Source organism: Ranitomeya variabilis, chromosome 7, assembly GCF_051348905.1.
Source record: "Ranitomeya variabilis isolate aRanVar5 chromosome 7, aRanVar5.hap1, whole genome shotgun sequence".
Lineage (NCBI taxonomy): Eukaryota > Metazoa > Chordata > Amphibia > Anura > Dendrobatidae > Ranitomeya > Ranitomeya variabilis.
The window spans coordinates 115944992-115966296 of NC_135238.1; the positions used below are offsets into that span (position 1 = coordinate 115944992).

The window sequence follows — 21305 nt, forward strand, 5'->3', positions numbered from 1 at the left end:
TATGGGCTGGTATCATCAAATATTAACTTGTGGGACCTTTTCGGGTTGAGGATGGACTGAAGCTCAACTCCCAGACCTACTGCCAGTTTCTGGAAGACAACTTCTTCAAGCAGTGGTGCATGAAGAAGTCGGTATCGTTCAAGAAAAACATGATTTTCATGCAGGACAATGCTCCATCACATGCCTCCAACTACTCCACAATGTGGCCGGCCAGTAAAGGTCTCAAAGAAGAAAAAATAATCACATGGCCCCTTGTTCATCTGATCTGAACCCCATAGAGAACCTGCGGTCCCTCATAAAATGTGAGATCTACAGGGAGGGAAAACAGTACACATCTCGGAACAGTGTCTGGGAGGCTGTGGAGGCTGCTGCACGCAGTGTTGATCGTAAACAGATCAAGCAACTGACAGAATCTATGAATGGAAGGCTGTTGAGTGTCATCATAAAGAAAGGTTGCTATATTGGTCACTAATTTTGGGGGGTTTTGTTTTTGCATGTCAGAAATGTTGATTTCTAAATTTTGTGCAGTGATATTGGTTTACCTGGTGAAAATAAACAAGTGAGATGGGAATATATTTGTTTTTTATTAAGTTGCCTAATAATTCTGCACAGTAATAGTTACCTGCACAAACAGATATCCTCCTAAGATAGCCAAATCTAAAAAAATTTACTCCAACTTCCAAAAATATTAAGCTTTGATATTTATGAGTCTTTTGGGTTGATTGAGAACATAGTTGTTGATCAATAATAAAAATAATTCTCTAAAATACAACTTGCCTAATAATTCTGCACACAGTGTATATATAACTGGTAGTCTGTAGGGAAAGTTAGTTAGTTCCAGACCAGAGTCTGAGGAGGATGGAAGGTTAAAGGAGCTGTGCATGCCCTCAGAGCTGCAGCTCCCAGAAAGAGACATTGAAAGGCAGAACTGTATTGCAGCGAGCGTGAAGGGAGTCGCAGCAAAGGAAAGGATACCAGAAGTGGACCAGCCCCGCTCAAGCTGTGTCCTTCTGAGGTGCAATATCCCGGTAGCCGAAACACCGAGGGAGTAAGGACCTCTATACCTTATTTCAGAGACTGGCAGGACAGCTATTGCAAGTTACCTGTCCGCACTTACACCCAGGAATCACAGTGACAACTACAGAGCCGGGTTATCTAAGAGACCCTATAAACAGACTCAAGTCACCAGTCATATGGGTTTTGTCCTATCCTATATGGGGGACAGAGAGAGCAAAACATCGCATTTGTGAGACCCTTATGTGAAACCATAGGCAGTAAGGGACTACACCACTGCAGCTAAAAGGAAGGCTACTGATTTCCACCTGGACAAGGGAACTCTGGACAAACCGGCCAGACTCTGCCTACCCTGTGATCTGGTGCCCTGGACTGTGGATGCTGAAGTCTTCAGTAAAGGTAAAGAGACTGTAACCTTGTGTTTTTGTTGACTGCTGATGACATGCTGATTACGTCTTGAAAAAGTCATTGGCAAATGTGTAAATTTTGTTTCCAGGAGAGGAATTACTATTGGTAACATGATATCACCTTCTCATCACACAGTAAGGCAAATGGTTAAAACAAAACGCAACGGGGGGCGTGGTTTGCCAGGGGAAACAAGCAGACGTGCTTCATAGGAGCTCCTGCTGTTTCCCCTTAAAAAAAGCTACTAAAAGCATACTAAAAGTGGACTTTTGGACTCCTGGAGCATTTATAACATGCCAGGAGCCAGCCAAGCTAAGAAGAGACCTACTCTAACCAAAAATTTTCCGGTATGGAGCCAGAGGGGAGCAAAGAGGAATGGAAGCATGGGAACAAATGGAAGGACTTTGCCTGCCGAAGCAAGGACTGAGCCGTGTCCTCCCCACACCCAGCTTCAGCCAGAGAAACAGGAGGTATCGCTGCGCAAGAAGCTCCTGAATGGCAGGTCTCCCACAGCTGCCAAAGCGCCTAATCAGCCCCGCAGCGCGAAGAACAAAGGCCGGGAGGAAGCGATGTCTCAGCGTACCGGGAGCAGCCCGAGAAGCAAGATGGCGCCGGTGACGTCACAGCTAAGGCACGGCGCTCCTGTGTTCGTGCCGAGGCTGCGGGCGGCTGCCGTGCCGGAGCTGCAGGACACAGCGTCGCCTATGAGAGGTGAAGACACAATGCTAAAACAGGACCGGCACAGAGAGCTGGAGGAGATCCCTGCATTGGAGGTCGGTGTGCCGAGACTGTGGGCGGCTGCCGAGCCTCTGACACAAGACATAGTGGCGCCAAGGGAAGAAGCAGCACAGCGGCAGCAGGATAATCCAGGCCACCACTCCTATGCCGGTAAGAAAGCGGGAGTATGCTGTGAAACTCTCCCCAGTGCAGGAGATTGCGGGGGGAAGGGGAAGATGACGGCGCTCACTAGCCACGAGACTCTGCAGGGGGATGGGACCATTCAGGAGAGCCGCAGGAAATATGTTGACGGCAGCAAGCTTATAACTCAAACAGACAGCCAGCAAATGAATAAATTAAAAGCTCACAGTCTACCCACTATGAAGGGAACAATTGATGAAAGCAGGGCCACCCAGACTATACATGAAGTGGTGAGCGCTTCACTGCTTCAACAACGCTACAGTATACAGCAGCCCCATACACTTAAAGAGAGGTGTGCCACCCCTAAATCTCCTAGTAGGAGCTTGAAAATCGCAGGAAACATTCAGGGGGACATTACCTACAGGGGCACACCAGACATGAGTCATTATAAGGATTGTGGCCAGTCCTCTGTCTCTTCAGTCACAGGAGACATACAAGGGGACGAGACATGCAGGGATATGAGCCATTACAGTAGTGAATCCGAACAGTCCTCTGACACCCCAGTGGGTGATTTAATCAAACAGCTCAAGTTACAACAAACTGAGTTGGCAGAGGATATCCGTCTGACATGTGAGAGAGGACTCAGAGAAATGATCGCAGGATTAACCCCCCATTTCACCTCTTATATAAATTCATCCTATAAAAACAGCACCATCTCAAGAGCCCAAAAAGAACAGGAGGTTGTTAAATGTGACTCAGATATTTCCTCTGACTTCTCAGAGGGGTTAAAATATTTCCATTCTGAAGAACTTATAAAAATGACAGACTACTCTGATAGTGAGGACAGTGACTTTCACAATTCCATAGATTCTAATGCAACATCCACCCAGAGTTCCCTTTCGGGATGCCCTATGGAGTCTGAGACTCATGTGCATACAAAACAAAGCCAAAAGAACCAAGACGAGAGACCCGTAATCCTTTCTCCGACCACTTCAATAGATGGCATCACAGCTTCCGATGACCATCCATCCGAAAGCTTTATGATAGACATATGCAGAGCTCTTTTAACATCAACAAATATCCTGAAGGGGGGTTACAATCATATTGGCTATGAACCAAAAATTCCCGTTTCTCCACAACCAAACACGGAAAGAGCCTCCGAATCATTTATTAAACAGCTCTTCAAAGATTTTGCTCATTTTATTGTTGGTGACTCTCACTTTTGCCCTATCAGGGACAGCGGTACTCCGCCTCAAGAACGAAAGAGGATGGAACCCAGGGTCAAAAACTACCGTACCTCGCTTCCCGCCAAGACTGACACTCCACACGCTTTCTTGGACTCTCTGGAGGGGATACAGAAAGACATCACCTTCTTCAGAGATTATCTGGCCAACTATGAGGACCTCAGAAGAAAAGACAATATCAAAATAAGGGGCATACCTGAATCGATTCAACCTACACAACTAAAAGAGTACATTTCTAAAATGATCTCCCACCTGTTACCCAAAAGAGAAGGGGAAAATTTAATTGAGAAAGTTTTCAGAATCCAAAGGCCTACATCTCTCCCTTCACATCTTGCCTGCGACGTCATTGTGTCCTTCTTCCCCACAGGGGTTAAAAACGACCTTCTGGGGTTGACAAGAAATTCAAAAGCGCTCCCAGCCCCATATAGCAACTTATCTTTTTTTAAAGACCTGTCAAAAATAACGCTACAAAGACGTAAATCTTTTCTCCAAACTACCCGGAGCCTCACACACGCTGGAATCTGCTACCTGTGGACAAAGTCTTCCAACTTATATGTCAAACTTGCTTCAAAGGCGTACACCCTCTCAAGTCCAGAGGAAGGAATATCTCTCTTAAAAAGAGTGGGGTTATCGTTTTCTACAACTCCACATGACGCCGCCTTTCTGGCCACACCAGATACATACCCTACTTGAAATAAGTACACTTTCCACTTAAATGTCTTACTAATACTGAACCGGACATTGCCCTCCAAGAGGTTCCTAGGTCACTTTAGGTGACCCCGGACCGGGCAGGTTCTCATGTTTTAATGAGTGCTACAGATTTCAGTTTTGTATTTCAGTTTGTTTAATTATTTTTGCGAGAGAATCGGTGTTGAACTCAATAACACATCTATCTACTTCACAAGCACAAGCTCACGTATTCATACAAGAACTCTATTTCATATTAGTATTCAGATCTTATGAAGCTACAACACATAATCGTATATTTTAGCTGCATAGTTTAAGCTTTTTCAATAATACTTTAATCTACATCACTAGCTAATGTGCCCAAGTAGGAATTCTGTTCACGTTTTATGAAGCTACAACACATAATCTTATATCTCAGTTACATGGTTTAAGCTTTTTCAATAATACTCTAATCTACATTATAAGTTTACATACACATGTTGGAACTCAGTTTCAGGTTGTATCGTAAAAATATGACTTCTATACGTTTGTAAACCTGCCTTTTTCCCCTATTTTATAGGGTTTCCTCTCCTTATCTCATATCCCTTCCCTCCCCTTCCTCTCCCTCCTAGTTTACCCTATCCTGTAAAAATTGTTAAAATCCCAATAAAATTATTTGAAAAAGGAAAAAAAAAAAAAAAAAAAAAAAACAAAACGCAACTGGTTATCCCTATCTGGTTCAAATAAATGCGGTAAATGCCAGTGTGGCTTATGTCGATATATGGACAATTCAAATGAAATCAAAGCCACAGCTGCTCCTTATATACACAAGAACCGCACGTTTATTAATTGCAGTACAACTTATGTGGTTTATATTATAACGTGCGCATAGTGCCGTCTTCAATATGTCAGACACACTATACGATCTCTCAGGACTACAGTAGTACTGCAGAACATATATATGATGCCACAAATACTACAACAAGAAGTTTATCAGGAGCTTCTTATCATTTTTAATCTGTTCACAAAGGTTGTCTGGACTTTTTTCATGTTCATGCATTAGAGGAAGTTCTTATCAGTGATAGAGGAGGTGGTAGAGACAAAGTATTGCATTTTAAAGAAGCACAATTCATTTTCAAGTTTAAATTCCAGAGTTCCTTCTGGACTGAATAAGAGAACAGATATTATGTATTATTATTGAACTCATGTTTTTTGCATCTATGATATTATGCATTTTTTTAAATGTTTTGTGTCATTAACATAAGTGTCTCATTTACAAGACTCATTTCCTTTTCCTCCATTTCTATTTAGCTATGCTTTTGCACTGATCACAGATATGGTTATGATTAAGAAGACTTTTGATCGAAAAGCGTAATCCATCACTCACTAATTTAAGAGCACGTTTTAAAAGGCATTGTAATAAAATGAAGTTTTTATAGTCCACTCAATGACCTGATTTTTGATGTCTGTTGCTGGAACTTTTTTGCTTTATTACCACAGCCGCTTTTTCTGAGCACCATCCTGGAGTCCACACCCATAGCCAGAGAAATTAAGTTAATAGTGAGCTGAATAACTTTTTCTTTTCTATATTGATAACAAGTTAAAACAGGTGCCATTGCTGCAGGTAATGATTGGAGGGCAGAGGCACCTCTTAGGCTACGTTCACATTTGCGTTGTGCGCCGCAGTGTCGGCGACGCAACGCACAACGCAAACAAAAACGCAGCAAAATGCATGCACAACGCTGCGTTTTGCGCCGCATGCGTCCTTTTTTTGGTTGATTTTGGACGCAGCAAAAATGCAACTTGCTGCGTCCTCTGCGCCCGGACGCGTGCGCCGCAGTGACGCATGCGGCGCAAAACGCAAGTGCGACGCATGTCCATGTGCCCCCATGTTAAATATAGGGGTGCATGACGCATGCGGCGACGCTGCAGCGCCCGACGCTGCGGCGCAGACCGCAAATGTGAACGTAGACTTAACGAAGAAGTTACAGGTCTCTGAGAGCCAGAAATCTTGCATGTTTTTAGGTGACCAAATACTTATTTTCCACCACAATTTGCAAAATAAATCTTTCCAAATCAGACAAGGTGATTTTCTGGATTTGTTTTCTCATTTTGACTCTCATAGTTGTGGTCTACCTATGATTAGTGTTGAGCATTCCGATACCGCAAGTATCGGGTATCGGCCGATATTTGCGGTATCGGAATTCCGATACCGAGATCCGATACTTGCCGCATATCGGATACCGGAATCGGAAGTTCTCAATTCAAACAGCACGAATTCAGCCAATGAGGACTGATTACAAGTGTGGGCACATCCTGTTCAGCATGGTGGGCATGAAACTACTGGCAAGGCTGTGATTGGCTGCTAAAAATGATGTCATGCTGCAGTTTAAAAGTCACTGGCGCCATTTTGGGCTCACTCTGCTGTGAATTCAGTTAGGCATAGGACCCTGTGTTCTGACTGAGGGCCAGTTGAGATAGCGATTTGCTTCTTTGTGCTTTTCCCAGGCTAATTTAGCAACCACTGTGTGTTCACCTTGCTTTTGCCTTGCAGCGCTGTTTTCACAGAGATCTGCAAGGTCTCTGTGTGTGTGTGTGTGAGAGAGAGAGTGCAGCCCACTCTGTAGTCTGTGCGCAGCCATAGCTGGTTGTATCCAGCTCAGGGTGGTTCACTGACTCATACAGTTCTATCCATTCCATTGTCCTTTTTTGCAAATAGTGCAGCCCGCTGCACATTTTTTCAAATAATTCCTATTAGTGGCTTTCCACCCGTATCCAGCTAAATTGTGGAAAAACACTACATAGGATAACGTAGAGGAGGTTTTTCGGGCCTTGCAGCGCCGTTTATGGCTGTCTGCACGGTCTCCGTGTGAGTGCAGCTCGCCCTGTAGTCTGTGTGCAGCCACAGCCGGTTGTATCCAGCTCAGGGTGGTTCACTGACTCATACAGTTCTATCCATTCCATTGTCCTTTTTTGCAAATAGTGCAGCCCGCTGCACATTTTTTCAAATAATTCCTATTAGTGGCTTTCCACCCGTATCCAGCTAAATTGTGGAAAAACACTACATAGGATAACGTAGAGGAGGTTTTTGGGGCCTTGCAGCGCCGTTTACAGCTGTCTGCACGGTCTCCGTGTGAGTGCAACTCGCCCTGTTGTCAGTTCAGCCCCCCAAAAATAAATAAATAATAAAGTTTACCAAACATACCACTTTACAGTTGTGTAGGCCACATTAGCTCATATTAAAGTCTAGTCCACACTTCAGAAAATTAGTGTTTCTTATACCTGTTAGGAGCTGTTCAGGAATAAGCACACTAAGCCGTTGGTACTTTTCTGCTTATCTTTATCAGTCAACCAAGATGAAGAAGGCAGGGAGTAAGGCACGTGGGCGTGGGCGCGGAGCAGGGAGAGGATGTGGGGATTCTGTGCCTGCTGCGGGCACCGGTGACTCATCATCACCCAGTTTCAGCAGGGAACAGTCCTTCATGCGCAGCTTTGTCGGAGAGCGCCGTACACCGCTGCTGCGTGAAGACCAAATTGAAGCCGTTGTCGGATGGATGGCAGCTAACGCATCGACTTCAATTAGTGCCACATCCTCTCAGACACAGAGCACTGGAGAGCACCCATCTGTCTCTTTGCCACCTGCCAAATTGCCCAGGCAGACAGAGAGCCCAGGACAGGAGCCGTCTCTACTTCTGTTCTCTGAATCTCTTGGCTTGGAAACAGGGGGCCAGCCAAGCAGCATTGGAGAAATGGAAGACGAGGCAGTGTGCAGTGATGCCCAACAGCTTTTTCTCTCTGAGTCTGAAGAGGCGGGTGGGCCAGTGCCTCCGGTCACCACACCACAGAACGCATCCGCTGATGACACTCAGGTGCCACTTTCTGGTGCGTGCTGTGCTGCTGAGACTACCCAGGAGCAGCAGTTGGTGGCAGAGGGTAGTGTAGATGATGAGGTCCTTGACCCATCGTGGCGTGAGGGACAGGAAGGTGGTGGGAGCAGCTCTGAGGAAGAGATTCCCCGAACGGGCCAAAGAGGGAGAGGGAGGGGGAAGACTGCGGATCCTGTAGCCTCCACTTTGGCACCCGTTAGGAGCATGTCTCTTCCAAAAGCCAAAAAGGGCACTCCCAAGACTTGCAGTGCCTGGTCCTTTTTTGACACAGTTGCAGATGACATTTGCTATGTCAAATGCAAGGTGTGTCATCATAAAATCAAAAGAGGGAAAAATGTCAGCAACCTCAATACCTTCAACATGTGGAAACATGTGCGGACCAGGCACGCGGCGGAGTTACAAAAACACACTGAAGACCTAGGCCAACCAACAGCGGCAGCTACCACCTCTTCAGCTCGTGTTGCCTCTTCCTCCAGCTCACACACAGCTGGTTCGGCTTCCTCCCAGGATCGCCATGGAAGATCCTCTGGCACTGTTGTCCAGAGACCCACTGTAATTCCACCCGCAGCACCACGTTCCTAGTCATCCTCACACTCCCAGCCCAGTCTACAGCCATCGGTAGTACAGGCATGGGAGAAAAGGCGGCCTTTCTCGTCAAACCACCCACGAGCACAGGCTCTGACTGCAGGCATTGCCAAACTTCTGTCATAAGAAATGCTGTCATTCAGGCTGGTGGAGACTGACAGCTTCCGTGACTTGATGTCATTGGCAGTCCCACAGTACAATGTGCCCAGCCGCTTTTATTTCAGCAGGCAAGCCGTCCCTGCCCTGCACAAGCATGTGGAGGGACACATAAAACACGCGCTACTGAACGCCGTCAGTAGCAAGGTCCACCTCACCACCGATGCGTGGACCAGTCACCATGGACAGGGACGATACCTTTCCCTCACTGCCCATTGGGTTAATGTTGTTGAGCCGGGTACAGATCGTGCGAGTGGCGCAGGACGTGTCCTGCCCACTCCAAGGATTGCAGGAATCCAGTCTGTACGCATTGACTCCTCCTCTTACACAAGTTCCTCAGAATCATCGCTGCAGGAGCCGTCACAGTCCACCTCCACATGGACCCGTGAACGTTTACCTGTTACGACCGACATGAGCACAGCCGTGGCCAAACGTCAACAGGCCGTCTTGAAATTAATTTCTTTGGGGAATCGAAGCCACACAGCGCAGGAGCTCTGGAATGCCATCAAGCAGGAGAGCGATGTGTGGTTTGTGGCAGCGAATCTCCAGCCAGGCATGGTAGTGTGTGATAATGGCCGAAATCTGGTGGCAGCTCTGGGCCTCGGCAACCTCACTCACATCCCATGTCTGGCACATGTGCTCAACTTGGTTGTGCAAGTTTTTTGAGGGACTATCCGGCTCTTGATGCACTGCTGCACAAGGTCCGCCTAGAGTGTGCTCACTTGCGGCGTTCCAGCACGGCAAAATCGCGCATTGCGGCTCTGCAGCGCCGATTCCGCCTTCCGGAACATCGCATCATATGTGACCTACCTACCAGGTGGAATTCCACGTTACATATGTTGGAGCGGTTGTGTGAGCAGCAGCAAGCAGTAATGGAGTACCAGCTGCATTATGCGCAAAGAAGTCGCACTCCGCGCCGTTCAGACTTCACAACCACAGAGTGGGCCACTATGAAGGACGTCTGCCAGGTTTTGCGTCCCTTTGATTATTCCACGTGGATGGCGAGTGCAGATGATGCACTAGTCAGCATGACTGTCCCCCTTATCTGCCTGCTTGAAAAATCACTGCAAGCGCTAAGGGATGATGTGGAAGAGGTGGAGGATGAGGATTCACCATTTCCATCATCTTCTGGACAGTCAGCGCCACGTGGTTCCTCACAAATGCGTAGGCAGGGGACACTTTGTGAGGAGGATGAGGAGGAGTCAATGGAGGAGGAAGACATCGTTCCAGAGGAGGGAGTTACACAATTGTCCAGTAGTCATTGTGTACAGCGAGGGTGGGGTAATGATGAGCGGGCAGAGATCACGCCTCAAGCAGGGGACAGCGTTTCTTGGCCAGTTGGCAGTCTGCAGCACATGGTTGATTACATGTTGCAGTGCCTGAGAAACGACCGCCGCATTGCCCACATTCTCAACATGTCTGATTATTGGGTGTTCACCCTCCTCGATCCTCGCTACCGGGACAACGTACAAAGCCTCATCACACCGTTGAACCGGGGTAAAATGTGGGAGTACCAAGACACACTGGTGAATTCCATCATCTTCTCCAGTCCAACTGAGAGAAGTGCTGCTAATGCTTTACAAAGCAGCTCAGTGCGTCCAGGCAGTGGAGGAGGCTCTGCACAAAGAGGGAGCAGAAGCAGTGCCTCTGCACAAGGCAAGACCAGTATGGCCCAACTGTGGCACAGTTTTGTGTGCCCGCCACAAATGTCTACACCATCACAGACGGCTCCAGTCAGCAGGAGGCAACGGTTCCATCAGATGGTGACAGACTACATGTCTTGCCCTCTTGCTGTACTCCCAGATGGCTCTTCCCCTTTCAAGTTTTGGGTCTCTAAGCTGGATACATGGCCAGAGCTAAGCCAGTATGCATTGGAGGTGCTGGCTTGCCCTGCGGCTAGTGTATTATCGGAACGCGTCTTTAGTGCTGCAGGTGGTGTACTAACAGACCGTCGCATGCGACTATCCTCCGATAACGTTGACCGGCTTACTTTCCTGAAAATGAACCAGGCCTGGATCTCGCAGGAATTTGCCACTCCTCTTCCTGATTAAATAATTAGGTGACTGTCTACAGTATCCAGGTCTCCTGTTGTGTTCATCTTTCTACCACCTGAACTTTAATTCCTGGGCTCCAACACCGCCAGTTGAGGCTCAGAAGTGCCGTCTGCACAGTCAAAACATACGACCCAGTGTTATTGGGTGTCAGTAACATCAGCTGATCCTCATCTGTCTAGCCGGCAATGTGTCCTGCTACGGCCACGCTGACACAGGATAATAAACAAGCGAGGCGGGATCTAGGCCAGCGCGGACGCACAGGCGCAGCCAGCCTGACACCAAATGATGTCAGAAGATGGGCAGCGCTAAGTGTGCCTGGCCAAGGGATAACATAACAGCGCAGGCTCCAGGACAGAGTCAAACAACGCTGAGGAGGCGGCGCACGGCGCCAAGGGGGTAGGAATGCCGGCTGTGCTGCGTCATATTACAAAGGAAAGTCCCACCTCCGGGATGGTTTAACGGTGTGAGGGGACACATTTTATAAGTGTTTAGCTCTGTGTTTGCAAGGAGCATAATGAAAAGAGCCACCTTTTCCTTTGGCATCCTTTGTGATGCGAAAGCTGGCTCTTTCAGCTACAAACGCCTTTTTGGGGGGGTTAAAGGTTCCCTTTCGACTTGCTCCAATCAGGCTTCGGCCTAAACGGTGTTCCTCTGCTCCTCCTGATGTCCCTGGGCTCCAACACTGCTAGTTGGTGACTGGAAGTGCTGTCCGCACAGTCAACAGTCGCTCCTCTGTTATTGGGGTTCAGTAACGTCAGCTGCTCCCCTGCTGTGTGTGCTGCAATACCTCCTATCTGATCCTCCTGCTGTCCCTGGGCTCCAACACCGCTAGTTGGTGCCTGGAAGTGCTGGATGCACAGTTAACACTTGCTGCCGTGTTATTGGGGTTCAGTAACGTCAGCTGCTCCCCTGCTGTGTGTGCTGCAATACCTCCTATCTGATCCCCCTGCTGTCCCTGGGCTCTAACACCGCTAGTTGGTGCCTGGAAGTGCTGTCCGCACAGTCAACAGTCGCTCCTCTGTTATTGGGGTTCAGTAACGTCAGCTGCTCCCCTGCTGTGTGTGCTGCAATACCTCCTATCTGATCCTCCTGCTGTCCCTGGGCTCTAACACTGCTAGTTGGTGCCTGGAAGTGCTGTCTGCACAGTCAACAGTCGCTCCTCTGTTATTGGGGTTCAGTAACGTCAGCTGCTCCCCTGCTGTGTGTGCTGCAATACCTCCTATCTGATCCTCCTGCTGTCCCTGGGCTCTAACACCGCTAGTTGGTGCCTGGAAGTGCTGTCCGCACAGTCAACAGTCGCTCCTCTGTTATTGGGTTTCAGTAACGTCAGCTGCTCCCCTGCTGTGTGTGCTGCAATACCTCCTATCTGATCCTCCTGCTGTCCCTGGGCTCTAACACCGCTAGTTGGTGCCTGGAAGTGCTGTCCGCACAGTCAACAGTTGCTCCTCTGTTATTGGGGTTCAGTAACGTCAGCTGCTCCCCTGCTTTGTGTGCTGCAATACCTCCTATCTGATCCTCCTGCTGTCCCTGGGCTCTAACACCGCTAGTTGGTGCCTGGAAGTGCTGTCCGCACAGTCAACAGTCGCTCCTCTGCTATTGGGGTTCAGTAACGTCAGCTGCTCCCCTGCTGTGTGTGCTGCAATACCTCCTATCTGATCCTCCTGCTGTCCCTGGGCTCTAACACCACTAGTTGGTGCCTGGAAGTGCTGTCCGCACAGTCAACAGTCGCTCCTCTGTTATTGGGGTTCAGTAACGTCAGCTGCTCCCCTGCTGTAAGTGCTGCAATACCTCCTATCTGATCCTCCTGCTGTCCCTGGGCTCCAACACTGCTGGTTGCTGCCCGGAAGTGCTGTTTGCACAGAGCCAAACACCTCGCCAATGTGTTAGTGGGGTTCAGTAACGTCAGCTGCTCCCCTGCTGTGTATCCGGCAACGTGTCATGCGACTGCCATGCTGGCACAACTAAAACTTAAGGTAACCTGCCCACCCCCACCCCGCCAGGCATTTGTTACTGAAAGAGCAACCTTGTGCAGCAGTAATGCTGCAGAAGGAAAAGGAAAAGGTGGCTCTTTTAATTATGCTCCTTTCAAAGGCTGAACTACACACTTATGAAATGTGTCCTATCACACCGATAAACCGTCCCAGAGGTGGGACTTTCCTTTGTAATGTGACGCAGCACAGACGTCATTCCTACCCCCTTGGCGCCGTGCGCCGCGCGCCACCTCCTCAGCGTTGTTTCATTCTGTCCCGGAGCCTGCGCTGTTATGTTATCCCTTGGCCAGGCACACTTAGCGCTGCCCATCTTCTGACATCATTTGGTGTCAGGCTGGCTGCGCCTGTGCGGCCGCGCTGGCCGAGATCCCGCCTCGCAGTGTCTTCTGATTTAATCACACTGCGGGCCTGGGATCCATGGGCATGCGCAGTGCATATCTTCACCTCAGGCTGTCACTCATCTCCCTCCGCCTTCTTCAGACTGTGCGCCGCCAGCTGATCCCTAATAGCATGCCACGGCCGTGACACCGCACAGTCTGATGAAGCCGGAGGGAGGGGAGTGAGAGGCGAGGATTTGCACTGCACATGGCCACGGATCCCAGGCCAGCGGTGGGATTACATTAGACGACACTGCGAGGCGGGATCTAGGCCAGCGCGGCCGCACAGGCGCAGCCAGCCTGACACCAAATGATGTCAGAAGATGGGCAGCGCTAAGTGTGCCTGGCCAATGGATAACAGAACAGCGCAGGCTCCGGGATAGAATCAAACAACGCTGAGGAGGCGGCGCACGGCGCCAAGGGGGTAGGAATGACGGCTGTGCTGTGTCACATTACAAAGGAAAGTCCCACCTCCGGGACGGTTTAACGGTGTGAGGGGACACATTTCATAAGTGTGTAGTTCAGCCTTTGAAAGGAGCATAATTAAAAGAGCCACCTTTTCCTTTTGCATCATTAGTGCTGTACAAGATGGCTCTTTCAGCAACAAACGCCTGGGGTGGGGGTTAAAGGTTTCCTTTCAACTTTCTCCAGTGCAGGCTTCGGCCTACACTCTGCTCCTCCTGCTGACCCCGGGCTCTAACACCGCCAGTTGGCGCCCGGAAGTGCTGGCTGCACAGAGCCAAACACCTCACCAATGTGTCGGTGGGGTTCAGAAATGCCAGCTGTTCCCCTGCTGTGTAGCCGGCATCGTGTACTGCAAACGCCACGCAGACACAAACCTGCCGCCAGTGCCGGCCTACACTGTTGTGAATTTACCTTTTGGCTCCCTCTAGTGGCTACTAGTGATTTGACTCTGGGTATGTCATTCATCCCTTGTATGCTCACCTGGGTCGTTAGGTCAGGGGTGTTGCTATATAAGCTCCCTGGACCTTCAGTTCAATGCCTGGCAACGTTGATATCAGAGCTAATCTGTAGTGCTCTTGTCTACTGATCCTGGTTCCTGATTGATTAAGCTAAGTCTGCTTTCTTGCTTTTTGCTATTTGTTTTTGTTTGCATTTTTGTCCAGCTTGTACATAATCTGTATCCTATCCTTGCTGGAAGCTCTAGGGAGGCTGGAGTTCTCCCCCCGGGCCGTTAGACGGTTCGGGGGTTCTTGAATCTCCAGTGTGGATTTTTGATAGGGTTTTTGTTGACCATATAAGTTATCTTACTACATTCTGCTATTAGTAAGTGGGCCTCTCTTTGCTAAACCTAGTTCATCTCTGTGTTTGTCATTTCCTCTTACCTCACCGTTATTATTTGTGGGGGGCTTGTATCCAACTTTTGGGGTCTTTTCTCTGGAGGCAAGAGAGGTCTTTGTTTTCCTCTTCTAGGGGTAGTTAGCTCTCCGGCTGGCGCGAGACATCTAGCAACCAACGTAGGCATGTTCCCCGGCTACTTCTAGTGTTGGCGTTAGGAGTAGATATATGGTCAACCCAGTTACCACTGCCCTATGAGCTGGATTTTTGTACTTCACAGACTTGCAGCTATCTCTGAGACCCTCGCCATTGGGGTCACAACAGTTTGCCAGGCCAGTATTAAATGTTAAATGCATTGCAGAAGCGGGATTATAAGAAAGAAAATTCTGAGGTTTTTTTTTTTTTTTTCTCTCTCTCATTTTTTTTTTCTTTTCCCCTTTACCTCTGAGTGGCTTGTGTTTGCTGCAGACATGAATGTTCAGACCTTGATTACAAGTGTGGACCAGCTTGCTGCTCGTGTGCAGGGCATACAAGATTATGTTACCAGAAATCCTATGTCAGAACCTAAGATACCAATTCCTGAACTGTTTTCCGGAGACCGATTTAAATTTAGAAATTTCAGGAATAATTGTAAATTGTTTTTGTCTCTGAGACCCTGTTCATCTGGAGACTCCGCTCAGCAAGTAAAAATTGTTATTTCTTTTTTACGGGGCGACCCTCAGGATTGGGCCTTCTCGCTGGCGCCAGGAGATCCGGCATTGGCTGACATTGATGCGTTTTTTCTGGCGCTCGGTTTGCTTTATGAGGAACCCAATCTTGAGATTCAGGCAGAGAAAGCCTTGCTGGCTATGTCTCAGGGCCAGGACGAGGCTGAAGTATATTGCCAAAAATTTCGGAAATGGTCCGTGCTGACCCAGTGGAACGAGTGTGCATTGGCTGCAAATTTTAGAAATGGCCTTTCTGAGGCCATTAAGAATGTGATGGTGGGTTTTCCCATTCCCACAAGTCTGAATGATTCTATGGCCCTGGCTATTCAAATCGACCAGCGGTTGCGGGAGCGCAAAACCGCAAATTCCCTCATGGTGTTGTCTGAACGGGCACCTGATTTAATGCAATGTGATAGAATCCTGACTAGAAATGAGCGGAAAATTCATAGACGCCAGAATGGCTTGTGTTACTACTGTGGTGATTCTACACATGTTATCTCAGCATGCTCTAAACGTCTTACTAAGGTTGTTAGTCCGGTCACCATTGGTAATTTGCAACCTAAATTTATTCTATCTGTAACTTTGATTTGCTCACTGTCATCGTATCCTGTCATGGCGTTTGTGGACTCAGGTGCTGCCCTGAGCCTTATGGATCTGTCATTTGCCAAGCACTGCGGATTTGTTCTTGAGCCATTGGAAAATCCTATCCCTCTTAGGGGTATTGATTCTACGCCATTGGCAAAAAATAAACCACAGTTTTGGACACAGGTTACCATGTGCATGACTCCCGAACATCGGGAGGTAATACGTTTTCTTGTTCTGCATAAAATGCATGATTTGGTTGTTTTGGGTTTGCCATGGTTACAGACCCATAATCCAGTCTTGGACTGGAAGGCTATGTCAGTGTCAAGTTGGGGCTGCCATGGAATTCATGGAGATTCCCTGCCCTTGTCTATTGCTTCTTCTACGCCTTCGGAAGTTCCGGCGTATTTGTCTGATTATCAGGATGTCTTCAGCGAGTCTAAGTCCAGTGCACTGCCTCCTCATAGGGAATGTGACTGTGCAATAGATTTGATTCCTGGCAGTAAGTTTCCTAAGGGGAGACTGTTTAATCTGTCGGTACCTGAACATACCGCGATGCGTTCATATATCAAGGAGTCTCTTGAGAAGGGGCATATCCGTCCTTCTTCTTCCCCTCTTGGTTCGGGATTCTTTTTTGTGGCCAAAAAGGACGGATCTTTGAGGCCTTGTATTGACTATCGGCTTTTAAATAAGATCACTGTCAAATTTCAGTATCCTTTGCCGCTGTTGTCAGATTTGTTTGCCCGGATTAAAGGTGCCAAGTGGTTCACCAAGATAGACCTTCGTGGTGCGTACAACCTTGTGCGCATTAGGCAGGGCGATGAATGGAAAACCGCATTCAATACGCCCGAAGGTCATTTTGAGTACTTGGTGATGCCATTTGGGCTCTCTAATGCACCTTCAGTTTTTCAGTCCTTCATGCATGACATTTTCCGGAAGTATCTGGATAAATTTTTGATTGTTTATCTGGATGATATTCTGTTTTTTTCTGATGATTGGGACTCGCATGTGGAGCAGGTCAGGATGGTTTTTGAGATTTTGCGTGAAAATTCTTTGTTTGTAAAAGGCTCAAAGTGTCTCTTTGGTGTACAGAAGGTTCCCTTTTTGGGGTTCATTTTTTCCCCTTCTGCTGTGGAGATGGATCCAGTCAAGGTCCGAGCTATTCATGATTGGACTCAACCCTCGTCAGTTAAGAGTCTTCAGAAGTTCTTGGGTTTTGCTAACTTCTACCGTCGTTTTATCGCAAATTTCTCTAGCGTTGTTAAACTGCTGACGGATATGACCAAGAAAGGCTCTGATGTAGCTAACTGGGCTCCTGCTGCCGTGGAGGCTTTCCAGGAGTTGAAACGCCGGTTTACTTCGGCGCCTGTTTTGTGCCAGCCTGACGTCTCACTTCCCTTTCAGGTTGAGGTGGATGCTTCGGAGATTGGGGCAGGGGCCGTTTTGTCGCAGAGAGGCCCTGGTTGCTCTACTATGAGACCTTGTGCCTTCTTCTCTAGGAAGTTTTCGCCGGCAGAGCGAAATTATGATGTGGGAAATCGGGAGTTGTTGGCCATGAAGTGGGCATTTGAGGAGTGGCGTCATTGGCTCGAGGGTGCTAAGCATCGTGTGGTGGCCTTGACTGATCACAAAAATCTGATGTATCTCAAGTCTGCTAAACGCCTGAATCCTAGACAGGCCCGCTGGTCATTGTTTTTCTCCCGTTTTGACTTTGTGGTCTCGTATTTACCAGGTTCTAAGAATGTGAAGGCCGATGCTCTGTCTAGGAGCTTTGTGCCTGATGCTCCTGGAGTCGCTGAACCTGTGGGTATTCTTAAGGAAGGAGTTATCTTGTCTGCTATTTCTCCAGATCTGCGACGTGTGTTGCAGAGATTTCAGGCTGGTAGGCCTGACTCTTGTCCACCTGACAGATTGTTTGTGCCTGCTAAATGGACCAGCAGAGTCATTTCTGAGGTTCATTCCTCAGTGTTGGCAGGGCACCCGGGAATTTTTGGCACCAGAGATCTGGTGGCCAGGTCCTTTTGGTGGCCTTCCTTGTCAAGGGATGTGCGGTCATTTGTGCAGTCCTGTGGTACTTGTGCTCGAGCTAAGCCTTGCTGTTCTCGTGCCAGCGGGTTGCTCTTGCCCTTGCCTGTCCCGAAGAGACCTTGGACACACATCTCTATGGATTTCATTTCGGATCTTCCGGTGTCTCAGGGCATGTCTGTCATCTGGGTGATATGTGATCGTTTCTCCAAGATGGTGCATCTGGTTCCTTTGCCTAAGCTGCCTCCCTCTTCTGATCTGGTTCCTGTGTTCTTCCAGAACATGGTTCGTTTGCACGGCATTCCTGAGAATATTGTGTCGGACAGAGGATCCCAGTTTGTTTCCAGGTTCTGGCGATCCTTTTGTGGTAGGATGGGCATTGATTTGTCGTTTTCGTCCGCTTTCCATCCCCAGACTAACGGACAAACGGAGCGAACTAATCAGACTCTGGAGGCTTATTTGAGGTGTTTTGTCTCTTCTGATCAGGATGATTTGGTGACCTTCTTGCCGTTGGCTGAATTTGCCCTTAATAATCGGGCTAGTTCCGCCACCTTGGTTTCACCATTTTTCTGCAACTCTGGTTTCCATCCTCGTTTTTCCTCGGGACATGTGGAGCCTTCTGACTGTCCTGGGGTGGATTCCGTGGTGGATAGGTTGCAGCGGATCTGGAGTCATGTGGTGGACAACTTGAAGTTGTCACAGGAGAAGGCTCAGCGTTTTGCCAACCGCCGCCGCGGTGTGGGTCCCCGACTTCGCGTTGGGGATTTGGTATGGCTGTCTTCTCGATTTGTTCCTATGAAGGTCTCCTCTCCCAAATTTAAGCCTCGCTTCATTGGTCCTTACAAGATATTGGAAATCATTAATCCTGTATCCTTTCGCCTGGATCTTCCGGTGTCGTTTGCCATTCACAACGTATTTCATAGGTCCTTGTTGCGGCGGTACGTTGTGCCTGTGGTTCCTTCTGCTGAGCCTCCTGCTCCGGTGTTGGTTGAGGGCGAGTTGGAGTACGTGGTGGAGAAGATCTTAGATTCTCGTCTCTCCAGGCGGAGGCTTCAGTACCTGGTCAAGTGGAAGGGCTATGGTCAGGAGGATAATTCCTGGGTGGTCGCCTCTGATGTGCATGCGGCCAATTTAGTTCGTGCCTTTCACGCCGCTCATCCTGATCGCCCTGGTGGTCTTGGTGAGGGTTCGGTGACCCCTCACTAAGGGGGGGGTACTGTTGTGAATTTACCTTTTGGCTCCTTCTAGTGGCTACTACTGATTTGACTCTGGGTATGTCATTCATCCCTTGTATGCTCACCTGGGTCGTTAGGTCAGGGGTGTTGCTATATAAGCTCCCTGGACCTTCAGTTCAATGCCTGACAACGTTGATATCAGAGCTAATCTGTAGTGCTCTTGTCTACTGATCCTGGTTCCTGATTGATTAAGCTAAGTCTGCTTTCTTGCTTTTTGCTATTTGTTTTTGTTTGCATTTTTGTCCAGCTTGTACATAATCTGTATCCTATCCTTGCTGGAAGCTCTAGGGAGGCTGGAGTTCTCCCCCCGGGCCGTTAGACGGTTCGGGGGTTCTTGAATCTCCAGTGTGGATTTTTGATAGGGTTTTTGTTGACCATATAAGTTATCTTACTACATTCTGCTATTAGTAAGTGGGCCTCTCTTTGCTAAACCTAGTTCATCTCTGTGTTTGTCATTTCCTCTTACCTCACCGTTATTATTTGTGGGGGGCTTGTATCCAACTTTTGGGGTCTTTTCTCTGGAGGCAAGAGAGGTCTTTGTTTTCCTCTTCTAGGGGTAGTTAGCTCTCCGGCTGGCGCGAGACATCTAGCGACCAACGTAGGCATGTTCCCCGGCTACTTCTAGTGTTGGCGTTAGGAGTAGATATATGGTCAACCCAGTTACCACTGCCCTATGAGCTGGATTTTTGTACTTCGCAGACTTGCAGCTATCTCTGAGACCCTCGCCATTGGGGTCATAACACTACACTCTGCTCCCTCTCCTCCTGCTGTTCCTGGGCTCTAACACTGTCAGTTGGTGCCCAGAAGTGCTGGCCTCACAGAGAAAAACACCAGCCAATGTGTCAGTGGGGTTCAGTAATGCCAGCTGTTCCCTTGCTGTGTAGCCGGCATCGTGTCCTGCAAACGCCACGCAGACACAAGAACTGAAATTGAAGGGAACCTGTCCCCCCAGGTGTTTGTATGTATAACAGCCACCTTTAACAGCAGTAATGTCATTTGTACAAGGTGGCTCATTAAGTTACTCTCCTTGCACACGTCGAACTCAACACGTATAAAATGTGTCCTCTGAGACCATTAAACCATCCCTGAGGTGTGACTTTCCTTTGTAATGACACGCAGCAGCCCCCTTGGTAGCGCTGCCCGTCTTCTGACATCATTGGTTGGCTGGCTGCGCCTCTGTGGCCTCCCTGCCCGACACAACGCCCCTCCGTGTCTTATTTATTTTGACTGCGAGGGTGTGATTGATGGGCATGAGCAGTGCATATGTTCGCCTGTCACTCATCTCCTTCCGCCTTTTTCAGACTGTGCGGCTTCATGGCCGTGGCATGCGATAAGGGATCAGCTGACGCTGCACAGTCTGAAGCAGGTGTAAGGACCCGAGCGAGAGGCGAACATATGTACTGCGCAAGGCCATGAATCCTAGCCCCACAGTGTGAATTAAGGAAAAGACACTGTGGAGCTGGGATTCATGGGCATCGCGAACTGCACCGGCCGACATGAAATGATGTCAGAAGACGGGCAGCGCTAACAGCGCAGGGCCAAGGGATAACACAACAGCACAGACTCCTGGACAGCAAAATGTGACGCTCAGGAGGCCGCGCCAAGCACCAAGGTGGTTTTTTTGACAGCTGTGCTGCATCTCATTAAGAAGGGAACTCACGCCTCCAAGACAGTTTTGACTGTATAAGGGGCTAAATTTTATACGTGTTTCATTCAGCGTGTGCAAGGAACAAAATTAAAAGAGCAACCTTTGACTTGTGCAGCATTACTGCTGCACAAGGTGGCTCTTCTAGTTTGTAAGACCTGAGGGGGGTTAAAGGTTACCTTTAAAATTGGTTCAATTAGGCTTCGGCCTACACTCTGCTCCCTCTCCTCCTGCTTTCCCTGGGCTCTAACACCGCCAGTTGGCGCCCGGAAGTGCTAGCTGTACAGAGAAAAACACCCGCCAATGTGTCAGTGGGGTTCAGCAACGCCAGCTGTTCCCCTGCTGTGTAGCCGGCATCGTGTCCTGCAAACGCCACGCAGACACAAAGCTGCCGCCAGTGCAGGCTTCGGCCTACACTCTGCTCCCTCTCCTCCTGCTGTCCCTGGGCTCTAACACCGTCAGTTGGTGCCCGGAAGTGCTGGCTGCACAGAGAAAAACAGCAGCCAATGTGTCACTGGGGTTCAGTAACGCCAGCTGTTCTCCTGCTGTGTAGCTGGCATCGTGTCCTGCAAACG

General features: G+C 48.7%; 1 protein-coding gene across 10 annotated transcripts in view; it reads right to left on the reverse strand.

The window, feature by feature from the left end:
* Positions 1-21305, reverse strand: part of GULP1 (GULP PTB domain containing engulfment adaptor 1) — a 1809167-nt gene that overhangs the window by 817049 nt on the left and 970813 nt on the right. The window lies entirely within an intron of this gene.